We start from the raw sequence: 19,035 nt of genomic DNA, 5'->3' as shown, positions 1-19,035 counted from the left end.
GTTAGAATCTTGGCTTAAATCTTGGTTTCTGAAGTTTCTGAGTCGAAAACCACTCCCTCCATCCCAACACGCGCATGTTTCCAATAACATAAAAAGTAGGGGAGCCTGGGTGGCTCAGTCAGTTAAGCATCTGCCCTCAGCTCAGGGCACAGGACCCTTGGGGTCCTGGGATCAAGCCCTGATTCGGGCTCCCTGCTCAGCAGACAGTTCGCTTCTCCCTCTCCCTCTGCCGCTCCCCACCAACTCATGCACTCACTCTCTCGCTCTCTCAAATAAATAAATAGAATCTTTAAATATATATATATGTTTATATTTATATATATAAAATATGCACCAGGTGAAGAGATGGTATAGGGACAACAGTCAGCACAGGGAAGAATCACCAAATAAAAGAAAACTAGCAGTGAAAACAGCAGGTGGCCTAGATCTGGAAACAGGAGAAGGGTGGACGTGGAAATGACCGTGAAATCAACACTGGCAGAGTGGAGCGGCACAAAGGCCATGCCCCTTCCCATACATGTGGCTGTGCAGGAACCTGGCCTAGACCCCTTAGGGAAATCATGCCCCCACCTCCCTCACACCGGGGTGGGGGGTGCCTGGCACCCAACTCTGCACAGCCTGACTCAGCAGGACTGAAGACGACAGTTAATAAATGAGAACGTACTCAAAAATCCAAGCCTCTGAAAGTGTTAGAAAGATAAACATTTTCCCCGGGGGGATGAAGGGCGAACTAAAGGGGTCCTAGCTTCCTCCTTCCCCAGGGCCACCTTGTGGAAAGGAGTCCAAGAGGGCTGGGGACCGGAGCCATCGTAAACCAGCAACCTTCCTGTCTAACCGCAGATGCTCGGTGGGCAAACACAATGGGGGCCTTGGCAACCCCCCGCCCACCTGCCAAGCCAACAGGCCATCTGTGACATCAGAGAAATTCCCAGAGCAGGTCCCTACCAGGAAGTCCAACATCTGGTCAGCCCATTTTGATTTTTGACAAAACCATCCTTCACTAGAAGATCTCATGGTTCCAAGCCACTGCTACCCTGAAAAAAATACAATGACCGAATTTCTTCTGTAATGACCGTACTGTTACAACAGTCAAAACTTAGAGTAGAGGAGGATATGTTCTGATCAATATAATAATCAGTATATTTACATGAAACCTTTAAATCACTGTAACTTAGTAAATTCTCAATGCCTGTTTTATGTGACAATAAAAAACCCCTCTGGAAATGGGTCAAAAAGGTCTAAAATAAGTATCAATTTTTAAAACTGGGATATGCAAACGTAATAAAAATATTAACTTTCAGCTAAATTATAGCCCTAATCTGTTGGTGTTTTCTATGAATTGGTTCTTGTGGAACTTGGACACTAGTGTGAGAGTTTTCTAATCTTATAAAAACTTGATAGTACTTCAACTTTTTAAAGTTTGAAAAGTTTTCTGATGGGCCTTCATGTTAATTCATTTTTACCTTCAGACGCTCCTAATTAACTTTTTTTCTTTTTTTTTTTTTTTTTTAAGATTTGGACCAAGTCAATTCACAGACAATGACTCTCTCTACTCAAAGGCCTTTAAAGAGCAAAAGCTTGACACTGAACTGACACTGATTCCTAAAATAATAAAAAGAATTAAAAGATTTGAACACACTTTAAAAGTTATATTTGTATTTTCCTCCAAGATACAAGGTTTCCTACACTTATCTATTTTTTGAGGTTCGTGCAGTAGGAGGCTCCTGAAACAGCTTCTGACGATCCCCACTTCCTTCAAGCTCGTATTTGACTCCCTCCCCCTACAAGGAGGCTAGACCTAGGGGCTTACCTTGGACACACAGGCTGGCAAAAGTGATGCACATCACTTCCCAATCAGGTTACAAAAGACTGACTTCCGTCTTGCTCACGCTCTCTCCTGCCCTCTCAATTGCTTGCTCTGATGGAGCCGGCTACCATATTGGATAGGGGGAGCCTCTAGCCAACAGTTCCCGAGGAACTGAGCCCCTCACTCCAACCACAACCATGTGAGTGAGGCTGGAAGCAAAGCCTTCCCCATTCCAGCTGAGTTGACAGGAGCCCCAGCCAACAGCCTGTTTGCCGCCCATGGGGAGATCCACCCAGCTGTGTCACACCCAGATTCCAGACTCCAAGAAATGGTGAGGGATAGAACTTGTTACCCAGCAAGAGATAACAAACCCAGTTCCCTTAGAATGACACCGGGACACTTGGGTACCCCCACAAACTTGGTACCCAAGAAACACTGACGGGTGAGTTCATCTGGACCCAGGCACTTAGGCCAATTCCAAGATGCTTAAAAAAAGAAGCAGTGGCATCAACTTCTAGGCAATACTCTGAGCACGCAGTGTGACAGTGACAAAATTATTTTTAATTAGATCAATAAGTTCTTGTGCTCAATCAACCTTAAAAAACCAAAAAGATAAGCAGTCATAAATGCATGCTGTTTAAAATATCTTTCTATCCCTCACATTACCTCCCGCCCCTGTTTTGCTCTGTTCTCTTCTAGTGTTCCAACAAAACTCAGATTCTCATGTCTCTGCAAAAAGAACCACAGCTCCTTAAATAAAAAATAACTGACTGCTCTATGTTGGCTAACTGAACACGAAAGAAAGAGAGAGAGAGAGAGAGAGAGAAAGAAAAAGAAAGAAAGAAAGAAAGAAAGAAAGAAAGAAAGAAAGAAAGAAAAAGAAAGAAAGAAAAGAAAGAAAGAAAGAAGAAAGAAAGAAAGAAAGAAAGAAAGAAGAAAGAAAGAAAAGAAAAGAAAAGAAAAGAAAAGAAAAGAAAAGGAAAAGAAAAGAAAAGAAAAGAAAAGAAAAGAAAAGAAAAAAGAAAAGAAAGAAAGAAGAATACAAAGAAAGCAGTCATACCAAAAAACAAAACAAAACAACAACAAAAAAAACTGCATGTTTGGGACAGAAAACCTAGAGGTGAGCCTGGGGATCCTTACTGTCACATGAAACTAAGGACGCTCTCAGAGACATCTGAAAGTATTGAAGAAGGATCTGGTTCAAAGGGACTCCTTTGACCAACCTGTGACCATTTGAGCAGCAAAAACAAAAGTCATAATTATAGTCAATGAGAGCAAATTCAGACTATCCAAGGCCACTCGTTCCTGATGATCAAACATTAAGCTCCCTTTAAAAAGTTCTCCTCCCTGACATGAATCCATTAACTGAGGCTTCATTCCAAAGAGACAAATGCATGACTCTGAAAGAATGAATATGTAAGCCCCCACCATGAGTTTTGGGAGGATCAAGAGAATGGCTTTGTGATCTCGTGATCAGTTTCAGAACCACTGGGATACAAGAGAGGAGTAAAGCAAAATCAAGGTGATCCAAGAGGAAACAAGCTCCCTAGTGTTCTGGGAAGCTGGAGCTGGGAATGTGGGGGACAGCAGGGCTTCCTCCCCGGGAAGGGGACTAGTTTTAGGAGGCTGAGAAAAGTTTGAAGTTAGTAAACATCTTTTTAAGAACAGCATATGGGCTGCCAGTGGGAAGTTCTCCTGGGGTGTGGATGGAAGCCCCCTGTAAAGGCAGGGGAAAAAGGCAGGTATGGAGCTGTTTTCTCACTTTCTGGCAGCTGTTCACCCTGTTAGGAAACTGAAGGGCCAAAAACATGTCCCATCTATTCCTGCTACAGGGGAGCACTGACTCCTCTGTTAAATTTCTACATCCTTGGCTTAATGAGAAAGAAAACTGAATGAATGGTCTATTCTCTCCTGCCACTAATCCATACCCTACCAAAATACTCCACATACACGCTATTCATGTCTTCAATTTTAATAAAATTAGCACTCAAAAAAAGCTGTTTCCGTATTCACTACTCAACAATGAACAAAGCCACCTAATTGCTCAGATCCTTGTCAAAACTTGAGAGTCGAAAACTTTTTCGTTTTTGCCAAACTAATGAAAGGTAAGACATGTTAGCTCATTGATTTAATTCAGTCTAAAGAGTCTAAAAGAACAAAGGAAAAAAAAAAAACAACCAAAAATAATGCCTTGCAAATAACTCATGCAAAAGCCTATTTTGGACATGGGCAAGGGATAAGTAATAGCAATGCCTGTTTTGTGCCAGGCACCTAGCTCGGGAGTAATCTCTGGCTCTCACAGCAGTGAGGGAGGCATCGGTGTGCCCACTCAACAGATGGAGAAATAAAGGTTCAGAATAGCGAAGCAACTTATCAAGTTCATATCCAGGGAGCCATGATTTGTAGAGTTAAACAACCATCACCTTCTTCCAGTTTTCAAATCTTTCCATTACTCCAAAATACTCTCTTGTGTCCGCCGGCTATAAATCCCTGCTCCTACCACCAGCCCCAGGCAGCCACTGATCTGCTTTCTGTCTCCATAGATGTATCTTTTCTGAAGAGTTCATGTAATACATAGTCTTTAGCATCTGGCTGCTTTTGCCTAGCCTGTTTTTTGAGGTCCATCAATGTTGTAACATGTATCAATAGTTCATTCCTTTTCATTGCTAGTAGCATTCTATTAGATGGATTCCTAGTCGATGGACATTTGGCTTGTTCCCAGTTTGGGGGTTTCCATGAATTATACTGCTATGAACATTCACGTATGTATCTTTGCGTGGATGTATGTTTTCATTTCTGTTGGGTATATTCCTAAAAGTGGACTTGCCGGGTCCTACGGGACGTGTACGTTTAACTTTCTAAAGAAACTGCCAAACTGACATCACCATTTTTTGTTCCCTCCAACATCAAATAAAAAATTTAAGCTGAATATTCAAGAAATTGAAAAGATTTCAGATCTGTTCCACTCATGCACCAGTGGCTGTGCGTGTGTGTGCGTCAGACATTCTTTAGCAGCCTGTCTCCGGTGTGGAAAAAAATTAAGTCTGTAACACTGTGGACTTCAATGTATTAGTTACCTTCAGTTTATTAGTCACCTGCCAGTCTGGTGGTGGATCTGGAAAGACTTAAAGGAGCTCCTGCCTATGTAAACAACTGGGGTAGGCCAAGGGAAATAACACTGACATTTTGGGATAAAACCTGCCAAATGATGACCATTCCTGAATGGCTGCTCTCACCTTTTCACCATTCTGCCTTTTTGACACATTTTCCCATTCTTCTAATTTCCCAAAATTCCCATTTTTCACAGCTGACTTCTAGAAGATCCCTTAGGATCTATGCCTGGAATACTCGTAGAGTCCCTCCGTATCATCTTTAGAACCTACAACTCTTCCCAATAATCAATAAATGGCATTATCATCTTCATTTCCCCATCGCTCAGGCAAATAAGAGCGTCCAGCAAGACCACATCAAATTCCAAATCACACGACCCCAACTTGCAACCTGGCCCAACTGGACACGACACCATCAATCACCATTGCATCTTATTATCATTAATCTATATTTTAAAAAAAAAAAGCCATGGTCTTCTTCCTCTGCCAACCAATCTGAATCCATTTTATGATTTCATGAGACACTCTGTTTGCTAATATTTACATGGAGTTGCCTCCTAGCCCCAATTCTGTAATGTGCTTGCAAATGCTATTAACACTTGTCGGACATGGTTTGTTTTCAATAATCTCATAGCTTTTTTTATTTATTGGAATGCCACAGCCCTCTACATATTTACTTATTTTTTGCTTGTTTATCAGATGCACAAAACATCTCCCACCCTCTCACTGCTCCCAGAGCGCCAGGCACTGGATTTCTAGGGTAGGGAAGAGATGGACATGGACCAAGGGACAAAGCCCTGAGGCAAGGAAGAGGGGACAAGGGAGGGGGTAGGAAGGGAGGGAAGATATTCCCAAATACTTTCCTGTTACAATGTGTAACCATCTGGGCTTTTATCAGTTCTCACTTAGAAGGTAAATGTGCTTAAAATTAAACATTCCCCATCTGAACTCTTGAACAGCCAAATGTATCAATGGCCACTGTTTTGTACTAAATCTCTTTCTAAAAGCAGTTGCAGGGGCTCCTGGGTGGCTCAGTCGGTTAAGCATCTGACTCTTGATTTCAGCTCAGGTCATGATCTCAAGGTTGTGAGATGGAGAACCGAGTCGAGTCCGCACTGGGTGTGGAGGCTCCTTAAGAGTCTCTCTCCCTCTCCCTCTGCCCTGCCCCCCCCCAAAAATAAATAACATAAAAGCAGTTGCAGGGACTCAAGTACCCCCCTCCAGCCCCCAAGAAAAACTAAAACTCGTCATCAAAACCCAGCCATCTAATTGTCCACTCATAACTGAGCTTAACATCAATGCCCCCTTGACCTCTGTCCACACACCAATGCCAAGGCAAGTACCAGACCAGGCTCCCCTTTAGGATAAAGCACTACTGGGCACCGGCCAACTACTCCCTCTGCATACATCATCTTTAGTCTTCACAAAATCCAATGAGGCAGCTACAGTTACCCTCACTTTACAGATGAGAACCTGGGGATCGGAGAACGTAAATGACATTCCCAAGCTTGCAATAGCTGGAAAGAGGCAGAGTGGAATTCAAACGGAGGACTTGAGCCTCCAAAGCTCTTACTCCTTTCCCTAAGTCAGGCTGCCTCCCAAGTTAAACTCCCCAGGCCCCCATCAGAGTTGCCACAGTCTCTACTATCTCCTCATCATCGTCAATAAATATTTATGAAGGACCCACCGTGTACATGCCATTGCTCTTGTTTCCACAGCAACCTGCTGTCAGAGAGTCATGGGAGTATCCCGTGCTTAAAGGAGCAATGCCCTCCTGTCCTGCGATCATGGCTCTGAAAGGTGACAGTTACACTACTACCCCGGACAGATGCCGTCACAGCTGGCAGCCGGGGAGCCTGCAAGCGCTGTGCTAGGGACCAGCAAGAAGAAATGGAATCGAGCAGAAAGGTAGTGGGTTTTTACCCAAGAAAATGGTCTGCTTTCATTGTGGATGTGTTTGTGATTGTTGCTGAAACAGAATCCAAGCCAGGTTTGCACATTAATTATTCTTTTATTAGGAAAGAAATCAAGCAATCCAGGAGAGAAAATAAAATTTGACTGTACTGCTAACAGCTCCCCCGAGATAACTGGCAATGAGTATCGAGTTAAATGACTACATCGCTAACAATTGCAATCTCAAGTCGGTCCCCTCTACGATCCATTTTTGCTCGCAGTGTACAGATGCTGAAATCCACTAGTAAATGGACTAATTATCCCCTTATCTGTTTGTTTGTTTCTCTCTTGCCCTATCCCAAATGATATTTTGCCACACTTTCAACAAGCTGATTTCAAATGCTTTTTTTTTTTACTATCATTCCTTACAAACATCATCCTTGGCCCATGAAATACATCCTTAGAGTAGGAAGAAGGAAACTGCCTTTTGAGGACAAGCTCTCGCCACTGACTTTTGGACATGGTGACCAACATGGTACAGCAAAACCTATCACCCTAACTGTGTACTAGATGCAAGTTTACAAATTTAAAGTGCTTTTAAGACAGGGAATTTTCAGATTAAAAGAATATGGAGAGTACACCACTGAGTTTTAAAATGTATTATTTACCCGAACCTGCCAAAAGTTTTAAATAAAGATACTTTAAAGGAAATCAAGACATTGTCATATTTGTACTAGATATGGATTCCAACAATTTCAGCATTTAGAAATAAAGTAAGACGATAAATCCACTTTAAAAAGTCAACACTTGCAGAACTCCTGCATCTACAAATGTAGATGTTTGTGAAGAAATCTGAAAAAAAAAATCTAATTTAAATGGTCTAAGACGCTAGCATTAAACCAAAAAGGAGAGAATAGATATATACAGAAAATCCCCATTTTTACAAATTAATGAGTCTCTCTCGAACGCAAGCTAATCCCACATGTTTAAGGAGTCCCTGGAATAAACGCAGTCACTTGCTAAATTAGTAGATTTGCAGAGGCCACTCCGCTCAGGTCGAACCAAAAGAAACATACGAAGCCTTAAGAGTAGATTTCTTCCCAAACTGTACTCCTGGATTGCTTTTCTTTCCTGTGTGTTCCAAAGAGCAAACAAAGAGAAGGTGCCTGCTCCTCACACTTCTCTAAATGTTTTAACAAAAGGCTGCTGAATAAACACATTACTCATTTAAAATTTGAAAAGAAGTTCTATTCCTGAGACGAAAGCAACTAGATTTGCATTTTAACAGTTGTGGGCGAGCGCCACCTGGCGGGAGCATCGCAACAGGCGTGCTTTCTGCATTGGACAGCTTCCTCAATCCGGCAGGGTTTTTTACCGCATGCTACCCAAGAACCGCGGCGGAATATTTTTAATACTGGGAGGTTTTTGGTTTGGGTTGTTTTTTTTTTTTTTTCGCCGCGGTTATGGGAGTACTGTTAATGTGTGGCAGGCCGGCCAGGCCGTGGGAGAAAGTGAAAATTTAAGTCGCAAATCACGCCAGAGTCCCCGGGACTGCCCCCAGCATCCTCCTTCTCTCCCCTCTTCAGCACACCTAATACAGACTCAAAACGAGAACAAAAATTGTACACCATCTTTAGGAAGGTGTTGTGCCTGTCCCTCTGCTCTCACTTGTTAATCTAACCTTTTAGCTTCACACACCTCAAAGAAGTGTCCTAGTCACCTAACTTCTCAGCCACAGAAACAGGCTGTCCCTTCACAAAGTCCCATACTCGGTTCCCTTTTTGGTATGGCGCAAGAGAGACGGCAGTGCATTTCCACGGGAATGTCACTCGAGCGGTTCCTAACCTCAAAAGCAGCCTGCTTAAAGAAGTTACACTTTACCGAAGCTTGTTTCTTTCCCTTTTTTCTTTCTTTCCTTCCTCAAGATAATATATGGGCACCGCTGTTACTTAGGAATCTGAAACTAATCTTTTCCTAAATCTCACTTGTTTATCTCGGCCTCTGCCTGTGATCCCAGCAATCTCCGCTCCTTGTGGTCACACCAAAGCCAATCGATGGTGTGAAACTTGAAGGTGATTTTGAACTTGGAAGCATACCTGCACCACTCCTTCCCTTCTCCCCCTCCACCTACTGCCCACTCTTTGGGGGCTGGGGGCTGGAAGCTGCCTGCGGTGGGGTTTGGTGAAGTCTAAGAGCCAGGATGGTGGTGGTCTCCTGTGGGTGCCAACTTACCGTTAGGAGCACACCAGCCCCCCAACACTTAAAACTACCTCTGCTCACCTCCTTCCTATGGCTAACCCCAAATATGAGTGTCCCCTCAAAAAAAAAAAAAACTTTTCAGGAACAAACAGGCTCACTGGTCGAAGCCACTCTGCTTGAAGGGCCTTAACTGGGGCGCCAATACACTCCGGCTAAAAACCACGGGCTAGGAAGGACAGTAGTGCTGTCTTGGTCGTTAACATCAACATCCCCACGGTGCCTTCAGCGGACTGCTTCAGGACTAGCTGAGGGGCGCGGCGTATTTAGAGCAAAGTCTGGAGCTCGCCTTCTCTCCCTGGAGAAAAGAAAAGCCACCGCCCCGGCAGCCTCAGCCCACCGGCGACCAGTCCTCCCCACGAAAAGCGCGCGCTGCCCCAGAAGCTGCGGGAAGGGAACGCTCCACCCCGGGCGTCGATGTCGTTTCCCGTCTCGTCGCCCCAAACACTCAAGTGACAGATTCCGACAAGTGGGAGGCAGCAAGTGGAGACATTCGCAACAACCGCGAAAGTTACTCCAGCCCGGGGGCCCTCAGGAAAGTCGGGCGGGGAACTTCGCCAAACGCGGGCTGCCCGAGGGGACGCGCGGGCCCGGGAGCGCCCGGACGCGGCTGCCCGCGCCGGCGGCGGGGACCCGGCTCCGGCCCTGATTGGGGGGGAAGGGGACAGGTGAGTGGCGGAGGGGGTCATCTGCCCTAAACTGGGGCGGACATCTGCTGGCGAGGGGCTCGGGCACGCCCTGAGAGGAGAATTTCATCTAAGAGTCGACACCCCCTTCACCGCGCGCACAGCGCGCGCGCACACACACACACACACACACGCACGCTCTTCTGGGAGCATCCCACCTCCTCAGCTGCCCATGCACCCCTCTTATTCACCCCCATCTCTCCCTCTCCCGCGTGGGGGTGGGGAGAAGACTGGGCATGAGGCATCCCTCTCTCGCTCACTGCCTTCCCCCTTTCCCGTTCTCGAGAGACAGAACCCTGTAGCTCTTTCCTTTTTCTTCCCGGTCTGAACAAAGACCTGGTTGGAAATGAAAGCCTAAAACCATAGATCAGAGTCCGAGCTGTGCCTTGCAGCTCACAGGCTGGGACTCTCCTGGGAGCCAGGATCTCATGGAGGAGACCTGGAGCCACGTGGGTCCTGGCTGGGGGCCTGGGCTGTAAAAGCTGGGGACAGGAACACCTAAGCAATGCTCAAGGAGTTGACACTTAGTGAACCTGGCCAAAGCCTTCTTCTTTTCCAGCACAGCCTTCCCCCTGCCCCACCCCTTCCTTGCTGGGATTCCAGGGATTGGACTGGACAGACTGTGGGGCAGAAATATGAAAGTCAGGCATGGCTAGGGTTTCCAAAAGTGGGAAACCTCAGGCTCTGGATTAAGTTGCTGTGGCAGAGAACAGGAGGCCTCACTCTCCCATACCCCCAGTTCCCTCAAGGTTCAGTGGACCAGGACTGCTGCTGGTGGGGCAGGACCAGTGCCCAACCTTGGCACCAGGCTGTACCTGCCCAGGGTGAACTATGGCCCTCTATGCTTTCCCAGCTGTCCTCCACACCTGGAGACTGTCCCCTCTGTTCCTTCAGGAGTGCATGCTCTCACCTGCTGCCTGACAGGGCTCTGGTGTCCAGTCACACACCATGCTTTCACACCTGCTGTTCCCTCTGCCTAGAAGGCCCTTCCTGCATCATCTCCCTGGTAAACTCACGCTGGTCCTTAAGGCTTCTCTGTGAAACTTTGGCCGAGAGCCCAGTGCTGATTGGAAAAAAAAGAGGCTGCTTTCCCCATCTGCCTCCCATCAGCCTGGGGAGCTGGGAAAACCCGGCCACATGCTCACCGCTGGCTCAGGACTGAGGTCAGTGTCAGTACTGAAGAGAGGAGGCTCGGGCCTGGGGTGAGTTTGTGATGTCCGGAAATTGTGGGGTGATGCTCTGCCCTGTAGCTCCTTTCAATTCCAGTCAAGAAGATGGCCTCTTGTACTTGGGATGACTTTACCCTTAACCCCATGGGACCTTTGAGATCAGTGTCCCCATCCACACAATGGCTTCCCTTTCAGCTCTGTTGGGGGCCAGAAGCGGTCAGACATTTTAGCTGCAAATCTCTTAATCTGAGCACAGTTTTGGGGGAAGGTCGAACCATGGGGCATTCTTTCAATAAGTGAACTGGCTGCCCACCATATGCCCAGAATGGCAAGACTGTGGGTTTGCAGCTTACAATAGATGTGGTCTGTGCCCTTATGAAGTTTACAGTCTGGTGGGAAAGACTGGACAAAGAGAAGAGTGGTAAAGGACCTGGAGATGCAGAAATGGCCTCCATCTCTCCAGCCCCTCCCTGGCCCATAGTGATGGTCAGTCCTCCTGTGGGGAGCAAAGAACCAGGGGAAGACATCTTGGGCCATGGTGTCTCACTTACCCATGGGGAATGCCTAGTAATATAACTACTGTTTTATCCTCATCTTACACACCAGGAAACTGAGGCTCAGAGAGGGCAATTACCCTATTTAGGGAGGCAGGGAGGAGTGGCTGCCACACTGGAGCCTTCTCTCTTCTCGCTGTGGCCCAGGGCACCACTAGCCATTTAAATTTAAAATTTAGAAATTCAGGGGCACCTGGCTGGCTCAGTCAGTGGAGCAGGTGACTCTGGATCTTGGGATTGTGGGGTTCAAGCCCCATGTTGGGTGTAAGGATTACTTAAAAAAATAGAATCTTAAAAATAAAACAAATAAAATTTAGAAATTCAGTCTTCAGTAGCACAAACCACATTTTAAGAGCTCAGTAGCCACCTGTGGCTAGTGGCTTCCATACTGGACAGTGCAGATATAAACATTTCCATCAATACAGAAAACTGTTAGACCATGCTGCTCAAACTACAGCCCATGAGCCAAATCTGACCCACTGCTTGTTTTATAAATAAAGTTTTATTGGGGCACAGCCATGCTTATTCATTTGTGTACTGCCTATGGCTGCTCTTTGCAAAAGTTCTGTTAGACACCACTGCTCTGGAGCAGGGGTCAGCAAACCACCACCACTGAGCCAAACCTGGCCCCGATTGTGTTTTTATAAATAAAGTTTTATTGGAACACAATCCTGCCTATTTGTTTATATATTGCCTGTGACTGTTCTCTGGACTACGGAGGCAGAGTTTAGTAATTGTGGCCGACATCTGAAAATAATTACCGTCCTCGCGCTTGACAGAAAAAGTTTGCCAGCCCCTCCTCTAGAGGCAGTCCCACAGCACAATCTGATAATCATTGCTCTAGAACTGGTTCTCAGGATGTGGTCTTTGAACCAGTAGTATCAGCATCACCTGGTAATGTGTCAGAAATGCAAAGTCTCAGACCCTCCCCTGGACCTACCAAGTCAGAAACATGGGGGGGGGGGCAGGAATCTGTGCTTTAACCAGCCTTCCAGGTGAATCTGAGGCACACTCAAGTTGAAAACCACCAGCCTAAAGCACCCATGACGGATGTTCCCACAAGTGACGGGCACAGTAGAGGTGCCGACGGGCTCCTGTGGGAACAGAGCCGTTGGAAAGTTGCCAGGAGAATGACAGCCCTTTGTGTGGCAAGGCCTTTGACATCCCTCAATGAGGCCACGGCAGCCAGAAGAGGACCTCTCACCAGCCCCCCGTGCCAGTGCCCAGGGCCCACTGCCTGGAGGCCCACCCTCCCACAGACTTGTCAGCACATTTGGAGCTGTCTCCACACATAAATTCATGGGCCAGCTGTCTCTTTTAATCTGGTTGCAAGATGAAACCATTAATAGATGTCAGACACATTGGCAATGATCTCTTCATTAATAATTTCCTCCTTTCTGAAGAAAAAAAATTAGTAACAAGCAACCATCAATAATTCAAAAATACCAGTTAACCTTTCTATTAGCAGAGTGGCTTTGCACACACCACGGACTCTTTCAGAGCCAATAGTTCTGGCCTGAATAGTGTTCTATGGCACAAATATTAATATGCATTAATGCTGTCTGTCAAGACACACAAATATAAATAATCTGAATGCAACTTAGAAACCATAAGTAGGGGCGCCTGGGTGGCACAGCAGTTAAGCGTCTGCCTTCGGCTCAGGGCGTGATCCTGGCGTTATGGGATCGAGCCCCACATCAGGCTCCTCCGCTATGAGCCTGCTTCTTCCTCTCCCACTCCCCATGCTTGTGTTCCCTCTCTCGCTGGCTGTCTCTACCTCTGTAAAAAAAATAAAATCTTAAAAAAAAAAAAAAAAAAGAAACCATAAGTAGTTTCCAAGTGTAACCTCATGATCCAGCCATTCTGTTCTGTGAAAACATGCATTGTCCAATAATATGGCTGTGTCTAAAAGTAGGACTTCACGAAGGAATCGTTTTCAGCTTGAGGCCCTGGTGGTTAGAAAGATTTCCCTTGCCCTGAACCAACACTGCCACTCTGTCATTTCCTCCCTTCACAATTGGCTCCTCTCTCTGGGAACACATGGAAAGAGCCTGGACCCACTTCCCAGGGACTCATTTGGACGTTGGTGTGCCCTAGGTAAGCATTCTTGATTCCTTACACACTGATTCTTACTTGGTTCCCAGTCTCCCACCATCTGGTTCCTCTTCTTGGACATGCTGTATTTTGGTAACACCCCTCTTTTGGGCGAGGCCTCGCACCTGCCCACATTCCCCACACCTCCATGTACTACCCAGGTGACCACGAACTAGTCACTCTCCCTCTCCAGTTCTGTTTCCCCATCTGTGAAATTTGGGTGATTATTCCCACCTCACCAAGCTGAGTGAGAATTATGTGAGTTAATGGATGTGAAAACATCTAGGATAGGACCTGGCCCACTCAAGTAATCATTTCCTTTCCTTTCTTTCCTACTTGCAAGTCTTGGATTAACATACCACCCCAGCCTTGATTCCAGGCCAACTATTACAGACACCTGGTCGGCAACACAGCATGGAGAGCCAGCTGCTTCGTCCTTGGGCCAAAACACCAGCACACGGTCCAGACTATTGGCAAGTAGACCTCAGTGCTTGGGATGCCTGGATTTAATGCGAGGACCACATCTCTCTTTGCCCAAGTGGGATCTGCCAAACAGCTGTTTCTTATAATTAAAAAGAAAAAACACACAAAACAAAACTAAGTGATGTGTGCCAGGTACCCACCATGGATGTTTTGTCTCTAACCACGTCCAGCCTCATGCTGAGCAGTGGGGTGCCAAGATACCCCAACCCCATCCACAGGAGCCCACAGTCAGCCCACGCGGGGAGGTCACACCAGCCCGCTGGGGACAGGGTAGTGTCAAGGTTTGAATAACGGACATCAGTCACAGTGGAGATATGGCTTCAGCCTTGACTTCTTCCCTCCAGCAAAGGAGTCCTCTGAAAAGGCAGAGAAAAGCCACGTGCCCTGGAGCTGCACACGAGTACTCAGGTCCCGGACTCTCAGCCCCTCCAGACTCCGGTTCAGGAGGCTCCAGGTGGGGATGGACTCGCCAGTCCGAGGTGGGGTGAACCTGTTGCTTCTCCTCATCTTCCCTGCCACAAGACCGGCTCATACGTCAGCCAGCCCCCCTCTGCCTCCAGCCTCATCCCCCCAACCTCACCAAACACACGCAGCCAGAGCCGTCGTTCAAGAACACTGTCGCTCCACCGTCTTGCCCCTCACCAGCTTAACGTCCTTCACAAGTGCCCCCACTGCCCTCAGAATGGAGTTCAAAACCCTAAACAGGGCCAACAAGACTGTCTACTGGCTGGGCCCAGCCTCAGCCCACCCCATCTTTAATTCACCTGCAATTCGTCCCGCATGGAGTCCTCACCAGGTAGAGAAGGAAAGAAGGGCACTCTGGGTGGCAGGGACTGTTCACAGTTATGAAGGAGTCTGCACGTTCAGAGAGGTGGGGATGGGCCAAAAGGGCTAAGGTCTGTGAGCAGTGGCTCCCTGTCCCAACCCCATGACACACACCCTTTACTCCAGCCCCCTTGGGGCCTTTGCCTGTATCGTTCCCTCCCTCTGGAATGCCAAATTCCAAATTCTCCTCCCTTACCCCTATCTAGGCCTCCAAATCCTCAGCGCTCAGCTTTGGGCAGGTCTGTCTTGGGCAGGGAAGAATTTGTGAGCTCTGTTTCCCACGGTGCCATTAGCAGAGCTGCCTTCTCCATGAGCACAGCAGCATCTGAGGCTTCTAGGACTGTCTTACACACTGCCGTACCCTCAAAGCCAAGCCCTGGCATGCATACAGCAAGCACTCAATAGATGGTGATGGAGACTAGGGCCAAATTTGCCTGCCAGGGGCTAAAGAGGAGCTCAGGGTTTCAGACAGGAGGCTCAACACTGCCCCATCTATCGATATGAGAAAGTCAACTCATCAGAAGAGCCCAAGCAAGGCTCACAGGGGCTCAAGGGGAGATGTGTCCCGGCGACATTTCCCAGCTGTCCCTGATCCTAGGAGCCACCTGGAGCTCTTGTTAATCACTCAGACTACTCAGTCACGCCACAACTGATGAACCCAAAACTTAAGGGAAGAGCTTGGAAGTTTTCTCTTTTGATCAGACTGTGCACAGGGAAGTCGCATGGAAGGTCATATCAGGGTGATTCTGTCCAGGCCAACATGAAAGCAGTAGGTCTTCACTGTGGTCAGAGGCCTGTCCCTGGCAGAATAGATCCAGAGGAAAAGCTCTGGAGGCTTGACTGGGCTGTCTGCTCACGGTGCAGGGCCTCCTCCAGGTGGGGCCCAAGTCCCAGGAACAACAGATGCTGGACTTTGGAGAAAAAAAAAAAAACAAAACAGCACCAAGAGTTTTGAAAGAAAAATGATACAGAAAGAGTGTCTCATTTTTTAAAGAAATGTTTTAAACTTCCTCCAGACCTCAGGTTTACATGATTGGATTCATCAGAAGCCTTGATTCTTAATAAACTTTCATGTTTCTCTGCATAGCCCTCCCTTAGCAATGTTATTTATTTGCTTATGTTTATTAGGTTTTATGATTATCTGGGCTTGGTATCTTATTTTATTGATTTGTTATTTTGTTACTGTATTTGGAGAAGTAACTGTGGACCGCCCACCCACCATCAAAATAAGGCCCTTGACAGTAACAGAACTTTGGCCACTAGAGTCAGCCTTTGGACGCTGCACCAGTCAAAGCCAGGTTGGCCAGAGGGCTTTCTGGGGAGATTCCAGAGCCAGGAATCCAGCCAGGCCTGGGTTCCTGCTGCAATGGTTCTCGACCCTTCTGCATGTTAGCATCACCTGCGCCCCCCGCCCCCCCGCCAAGCCACAGTTATTTGAGCAGGAGCCAGGCAACAGTATTTTTTAAATCTCCCCAGTATTTCCACTGAGGACCACTATAAAGGCCCCTCCCTTGGAGTCTCCCCACCCCTGGGTGGGTGAGATATGAATCATCTAAGAAATCTGAGGGGCGTGGATTTGAAGTCGGGGCTACACAGAGCTCTACCCCCTTAATATTCTCATACACCCTTATAAAAATGCCCCACCACCTTGCCCATCTCGGGGAATCCCTGCATGGAAGGAGAGATGATCCCAGATGAGAGGTGGGTAAGTGAACAGTACATTGCTCAACATGGGTCCACGGGACACACCCACTCCAGAGCCACTCAGGGTACGTGTGCGTTCATTTTGCACGCAACTGAATCAGAATCCCTAGAGGCTGAGGCAGAGCAGTTTGATCTTTTAATTTGCACACCAGGCAATTCTCGGGCACGTTAAGTTTGTGAAAGGCTGATGCAGTGTTAGGAATGAGGGGAAGTTGAAACCTCCAGGTACAGCTCTGAACCTACTGAGGCCGGGTCTGCATCTTGCCCATTTTTGTGTCTGACACCTTGTAAGGGCTTAGAGGATGAATACTGAGACTAGAACATATACACACATTGTACTGTAGGCAAGACTCTTTTTCTTACAAATGACATACCTAGCTTAAACAAACTTAAGTGAAAAAAGGAATCCAGTGGCTTATTTAGGTGAGCAATCCAAAAGCACCTTCAGGCATAGCTGCATCCAGGCGTGCAGTTGCCTCTCTGTCTCTCCATCTCTTGATTGTGCTTCTCTCAGTGGTAATCAGGGAAATTGGGCAATGACCACTCCATATATAACTCTCATGGCTTAGCACCCTCAGGGGGAAAAAAAAAAAAAAGCCTTCTACAACACCCCTGCCAAACTCTAGTGAAGACACTGTTCAGCTGATTTGGGTCACATCCATTTCCTCAAACAATTGATTTGGCCAGGGAAGTGGTGGGGAGGGGAGTCCTGTAATTGGCCAGCCTCAGTCATTTGTCCACCCCTCCATATCGGGGATGGTCACCATAACTGACACCCCCATGAAGACCAAATGGAGTGGGGGAAGGAGTGTTCTCTCTAAAGGATCTTGGGCAGTCAGGTAATCTCTGTCCACCTCCCTTATAAGTCACAATGTGTGGTCTGCAGACCTAACAACAACTTACCCAGGGTCTGCTCTCTGCTTAGCCTCCTCCTCCACTCCCTCTGACATTCCATTCAATCCCTCATATACACGGAGACCCTGTGATTTTACACAGCCTGCCCTTCTGTACTAAGGCTTAAGTGTTGGCCTCAAGACATTTTCAACCAGCCAGCTACTCCATAGCCAATCCCGTGGAATAAATACTAGTTCTTTCAGTTTCAGAAAAGGACAACTGTTGAAGAAATATTTTATTCCACGACACAGAAAGAGATTGCACCCAAAACGATAGCCACAAGCTTCAGCCCCCAGAATCTCCTCACCACTCCTGTAACCCAGCCGGATAATGGCAGAAGACTCCCCAGCGCACCGAGACTGTTCCTTGGCATGACAGGCCGGACTACACACGTTTATTCAAGCCATTCTCATGTCAAATAAAACGTTGATAAATCATTATTTCTACAAGCAAAAAAAAAAAAACGCTAATAACTCAAAGCAGAATGAGAGTGAGTTTGTTGAAATGAACGTGAAGAATGGAGGGGACAATCTTGGAATGTAAAACCATAGAAAATACCACCTGGGAATACAGAAATCATTTGTCTTATCTTGGAAGCCTGTCTCCAGAGTGGAAAATGTAGGGATTGGTTTGAGGACAGAGTGTGCCCGGTGCATTGGGGAGGGGGCAGAAGGGCAGGGGGGCAGAGGTGCTCCTTTACCCAAAAATACCATTCATCACTGTCTGCCACTGAAGCTTAAAGATGGATAATCTTGAGGTTTTTCCACTTTGGTGTTACTTCTGCCTTTCTGAAATGTTTGAACATGCATTTACCATGAGCCAGGCCCACAGCTTAAAGCCCCCCATGCATGATCCCCGCTACAGTCCTCATTATTCCCAGCGTACAGGGGAGGGAACTAAGGCACAAGGAGGTTTGGTGGTTCAGGACAGATGCTGGTTTGAGGTTGTGCTTTCCTCTCAACCTGCCCTGGACCCTTTTTAAATCGCTGTAATCGTGTCTCCAACCATGAACCAAGAATGTTGGAATGAACAGGGAATTCCAAGCCCTAAACCCTTTTTGTTTTACAGACATTTCAATAGAGCTTTGTTAGTAAACAAAAATAAATTCCGTTCATCCAGAAGCCAGACCCTCTGCAATGAGTTCCCACCTAGGTTCTCCCCAGAGCAGAACAATGTGCCATTACAGTTTGGGTCGATTTTGTTTTCTGAAACCTCTGGGTTTTTTGTTTGTTTGTTTTTAATTTTTCAGGCCTTACCTACCCCAAGAGGAACTGCCGGGTGATGACAGAGACAATGTAGCCCCAAAAAGTCCCCAGATTCACAAAGGCAGATCCCCCCCAGTGCTCATTTGGGGTCAAGGCCTCGCTCGGAGAGACCAGTCCTCTGTATAATTCCTGTTTCCTGTGAGAAAAACATTAAGGGCCCATGAATGTTTTAAAATATAAATAGACAGAATTTTGTGACCTCTCAATAATCAGATTTCTCCCTCTGATAGGATTCAAAAAAAAAAATCAGGAACTGACAAATGTTAAATACTTCCTTCCTGCCCGTAATGCTTCC

The sequence above is a fragment of the Ailuropoda melanoleuca genome, chromosome 13 (assembly GCF_002007445.2).
Source record: "Ailuropoda melanoleuca isolate Jingjing chromosome 13, ASM200744v2, whole genome shotgun sequence".
NCBI lineage: Eukaryota > Metazoa > Chordata > Mammalia > Carnivora > Ursidae > Ailuropoda > Ailuropoda melanoleuca.
This window is presented reverse-complemented; position numbering follows the sequence as displayed.